This window comes from Schistocerca serialis, chromosome 10 (genome assembly GCF_023864345.2).
Source record: "Schistocerca serialis cubense isolate TAMUIC-IGC-003099 chromosome 10, iqSchSeri2.2, whole genome shotgun sequence".
NCBI classification, from domain to species: Eukaryota; Metazoa; Arthropoda; class Insecta; order Orthoptera; family Acrididae; genus Schistocerca; species Schistocerca serialis.
Window position 1 is genome coordinate 135,978,983 of NC_064647.1, and position 5,467 is coordinate 135,984,449.

Genomic DNA, 5,467 nt, shown 5'->3' on the forward strand with positions numbered 1-5,467 from the left:
GTCTGTTGAGGACAGAGTAGAAGGTATACGACAGCCTTGTCGTGTGTAGCCCAGAAATACACTACTGGCCATTAAAATTGCTACACAACGAAGATGACGCGCTGCAGACGCGAAATTTAACCGACAGGACGAAGATGCTGTGATATGCAAATAATTAGCTTTTCAGAGCATTCACACAAGGTTGGCGCCGGTGGCGACACCTACAACGTGCTGACATGAGGAAAGTTTCCAACCGATTTCTCATACACAAACACCAGTTGACCAGCATTGCCTGGTGAAACGTTGTTGTGATGCCTCGTGTGAGGAGGAGAAATGCGTACCATCACGTTTCCGACTTTGATAAAGGTCGGATTGTAGCCTATCGCCGGCCGCAGTGGCCGTGCGGTTCTAGGCGCTGCAGTCTGGAACCGCGAGACCGCTACGGTCGCAGGTTTAAATCCTGCCTCGGGCATGGATGTGTGTGATGCCCTTACGTTAGTTAGGTTTAACTAGTTCTAAGTTCTAGGGGACTAATGACCTCAGAAGTTGAGTCCCATAGTGCTCAGAGCCATTTGTAGCCTATCGCGATTGCGGTTTATCGTATCGCGACATTGCTGCTCGCGTTGGTCGAGATCCAATGACTATTAGCAGAATATGGAATCGGTGGGTTCAGGAGGGTAATACGGAACGCCGTGCTGGATCCCAACGGCCTCGTATCACTAGCAGTCGAGATGACAGGCATCTTATCCGCATGGCTGTAACGGATCGTGCAGCCACGTCTAGATCCCTGAGTCAACAGATGGGGACGTTTGCAAGACAACAACCATCTGCACGAACATTTCGACGATGTTTGCAGCAGCATCGACTATCAGCTCGGAAACCACGGCTGCGGTTACCCCTGACGCTCCATCACAGACAGGAGCGCCTGCGATGGTGTACTCGACGGCGAACCTGGGTGCACGAATGGCAAAACGACATTTTTTCGGATGAATGCAGGTTCTGTTTACAGCATCATGATGGTCGCATCCGTGTTTGGCGACATCGCGGTGAACGCACATTGGAAGCGTGTATTCGTCAGAACCACATTGGCGTATCACCCGGCGTGATGGTATGGGGTGCCATTGGTTACACGTCTCGGTCACCTCTTGTTCGCATTGACGGCACTTTGCACAGTGGACATTACATTTCAGATGTGTTACGACCCGTGGCTCTACCCTCCATTCGATCCCTGCGAAACTCTACATTTCAGCAGGAAAATGCACGACCGCATGTTGCAGGTCGTGTACGGGCCTTTCTGGATACAGAAATTGTTCGACTGCTGCCCTGGCCAGCACATTCTCCAGAGCTCTCACCAATCGAAAACGTCTGGTCAGTGGTGGCCAAGCAACTGGCTCATCACAATACGCCAATCTCTACTCTTGATGAACTGTGGTATCGTGTTGAAGCTGCATGGGCAGCTGTACCTGTACACTCCATCCAAGCTCTGTTTGACTCAATGTCCAGGCGTATTAAGGCCGTTATTACGGCCAGAGGTGGTCGTTCTGGGTACTGATTTCTCAGGATCTATGCACCCAACTTGCGTGAAAATGTAATCACATGTCAGTTCTAGTATAATATATTCTTCCAATGAATACCCGTTTATCATCTGCATTTCTCCTTGGTGTTGGAATTTTAATGGCCAGTTGCTTAGTTATTGTTGGCAGAAAGTTCTGTGGCTTATGAAGAATTGGTATCTTCTTTGACACTGTTTCAGATTGAAGGAGTCCACTTATAGATCAACACATTATGGAACGAGTAATTACGAGCTGGAGCATAAATATGGGCCAGTGGTTTAATTCATTACTGAAGTTTCAGGTGTTGTCAAACGGCTCTGAGCATGGGACTTAACATGGGAGATCATCAGTCCCCTAGAACTTAGAACTACTTAAACCTAACTAACCTAAGGACATGACACACATCCATGTCTGAGGCAGGATTCGAACCTGCCACCGTAGCGTTCGCGCGGTTCCAGACTGAAGTGTCTAGAACCGCTCGGACACAACGGCCGGCCTCAGGTGTCAAGCAATTAGTTTTGGTACATGTTCTATTTTGTCTATTTTTTCTGAAGTAGCATTTTTAGTTTTGTTATCAAAAAATCAATTGTATTAAAACTGCTGTTGGAAGGTATATACTACTTCAGAAAAGAGGAGGCAAAATAGAACATTTAGCAGTATATGTTCTGTATTCTTATATTTGAATATAAAACGGATTTTTCATTCGAAATTATTAAAGAACGCTACAAATTTTACAAAAAAGTTTATAATTTGTCTGCCGTTCACATGAAGTAATAAAAGAGAAAGAAAATTAAGGCAACAGTAAGAAATTAAAAATTTATTCAGAGTTTATAATAAAAATAGAAAGTACCTCATCTGCTTCCTGTCCCTATATGGTGTGCCTTTATCTGTTTGTAGCCCTAGGAAACAGACAGCGTAGCACGAAATATAGACTCCAATCTCAGGACGTGTCATCCTCCGTTACATTATTTTTAGCGATCTTTCAAAAATTTAGAATCAACAAAGAATACTGGTGATTATATGTAATGGTTAGTCCCATATTACTTTTAGAGTGCAACAGCAGGACTATATTTTCTTTTGTTTATTTGTTTATTTTGTCCAATATCTCGATTCTAGATATCATGAAACGAATAATGCAGAACTCTGAGGTCTTTGTACGATATTTACAGTTATTACTGGAAATACTAGAAATAAATATCGGTTATTTCAGAAGCATGTTACTTTAAGTGGTTTTAAGAGTCAGATGAATCTGCGGCCGAAAAAGGCCGGTATAACGAAAACACCGTTGTTTCAACGATAATTGCCATCTCTATAGTTTGAAAGCCAACCATTCTCTTCAAAAACGCTACTTAAACGTTCAATTAGAATTTGTAAGAAAGTTTTGCCTTGATTTTTTCGCCAAATTTTAGGCATCGTTCGTTGACAGTGGAATATTGTTCTTATATTCCACTACACGATAGTACTTTCGCAGGTGTAACGGGTGATTTCATTTAGAAGTGCTTGAAATAAGCATATTCATATGTTATGAGCAATAACGCTGTTGCATTGATGCATAACTATGTAATGAATTTCATCTTGGAGACACTCGTCGAGCTACACATTGTATTTTCCATCTGTATACAATGAATTACTCAGAATAGGAACTTAAAAAGTTACTAAAAAAACAGTGACGAAAATTATGTTGAACATACTGATCTGGCGACGTCGTTGCTGCAATCTGAGCACTTCAGCAGATTCTGACTCCGAATTTCAGTGGGTGGACAAATGAAAACGCCAAAAACACATCAACTGTGAGGCCTAATACCGTGAAGGAGAACCGTTGACATTCAAAATCGCTTTTAGTCGTCTCTGAATGGATAAACAAGGGTTGTCTACGGTTTTCGAGGGAATCTTAGACTATTCTTCTTCCAAATCAGTGGCGAGCTCAGGTAAGGATGATGCGGTCAGATAGCGAATACGTACCTTTTTCCGGGAAGTAGCCCACAATGGCTCAACAGTGACGAGGTCAGGTGACTGGGTGACCTGGGAAGATGCTACACTTCATCCTCGTGGTCGCAAAATCATTCTGAATGATGTGAGCTGTATGAACAGGGGCCCTGTCGCCTTGGAACTAGCGTCACCGTAGGGGTGTACCTGATAAACCAAAATTGTCACATAATGAAACTTCCTGGCAGATTAAAACTGTGTGCCGGACCGGGACTCGAACTCGGGACCTCTGCCTTTCGCGGCCAAGTGCTCTACCAACTGAGCTACCCAAGCACGACTAACGCCCCGTCCTCACAGCTTTGCTTCTGCCAGTACCTCGCTTCCTACCGTCCAAACTTAACAGAAGCTCTCCTGCGAAACGTACAGAACTAGCACTTGCACGCGAAAGGCAAAGGTCCCGAGTTCGAGTCTCGGTCCGGCACAGAGTTTTAATCTGCCAGGAAGTTTCATATCAGCGTATACTCCGGTGCAGAGTGAAAATCTCATTCTGGAAACATCCCCCAGGCTGTGGCTAAGCCATGTCTCCGCAATATCCTTTCTTTCAGGAGTGCTGATTCTGCAAGTTTCGCAGGAGAGCTTCTGTTAAGTTTGGAAGGTAGGAGACGAGGTACTGCCAGAAATAAAGCTGTGAGGATGGGGCTTGAATCGTGTTTGGGTAGCTCAGTTGGTAGAGCACTTGCCCGCAAAAGGCAAAGGTCCCGAGTTCGAGTCTCGGTCCGGCACAGTTTCAAACTGCCAAGAAGTTTCATAACAGCGCGTACTTCGCTGCAGAGTGAAAATCTCATTCTGGTTGTCACATAATGCTTCGCATTAATATGACCCTGCAGAGAAACCGAGGGACCCGTGGAATACCACAGTATAGCAATCCAAATCATCACCGAATCCCCGCCATGCTTCACTCCTGGGACGTAAACTCGTCAGTAACTGGAAACAACGTGAAACGAGATTCATCCGTCCAAACAACCTCCTTCCACTGCTCCATACTGGAGGTTTTATGGCTTCGGCAGCACTTTTCCTGTTAGACGCAGTTGGATCACTGGAATGTGATTGTGGGATTCCGGCTCGCCCTGCGTTTCCCTGCTTGTGAAACTCACCTCGTCTTTTTCAGGTGCTGACAGGCTGCGCGAGAGCGACATTCATTTCTGCAGTGACTTTTGCAGCTGTCGTCGTCTTCTTTTCCGTCATAATCCTCACCAGTGTCATGATAACTCGGCAAACACTTTCGTTCGCGTCGTCAGTCGATGACGTTTTTCCACTTATCCTTTATCCGTTAGAAATCTACGGTGCCTCTTGAAACACTTAAGCAACTTTGGTTACGGAAGCACCCACTATAGGAGCACCAAAAATTTGCCCACATTCGAATTCACTTGACTCCAACTTAATGTACTCACCTCTGCACAGAATACTGTGTAGGTAGGCATGTTTTCTTATTGGCAACGTTACGTAGCGGTCTGTATAAAAATCACTGGCTGTGCTGTGTGCAGTCTGTGGCTAGTTTGCATTGTTGTCTGCCATTGTAGTGTTGGGCAGCTGGATGTGAACAGCGCGTAGCGTTGCGCAGTTGGAGGTGAGCCGCCAGCAGTGGTGGATGTGGGGAGAGAGATGGCGGAGTTTTGAAATTTGTAAGACTGGATGTCATGAACTACTATATACATTATGACTTTTGAACACTATTGAGGTAAATACATTGTTTGTTCTCTATCAAAATATTTAATTTGCTAACTATGCCTATTAGTAGTTAGTGCCTTCAGTAGTTTGAATCTTTTATTTAGCTGGCAGTAGTGGCGCTCGCTGTATTGCAGTAGTTTGAGTAACGAAGATTTTTGGTGAGGTAAGTGATTTGTGAAAGGTATAGGTTAATGTTGGTAAGGGCCATTCTTTTTTAGGGATTTTTGAAAGTCAGACTGCGTTGCGCTAAAAAATGTTGTGTGTCAGTTTAAGCACAGTCA

At 44.6% G+C, this 5,467-nt stretch overlaps 1 non-coding gene across 1 annotated transcript; it reads left to right on the forward strand.

Moving 5' to 3' along the window:
- The first annotated feature begins 4,167 nt into the window (after positions 1 to 4,167).
- Positions 4,168 to 4,242, forward strand: Trnal-caa (transfer RNA leucine (anticodon CAA)). Its single transcript has one exon. It is a non-coding gene; the product is annotated as a tRNA-Leu (tRNA).
- Positions 4,243 to 5,467: the final 1,225 nt, after the last annotated feature.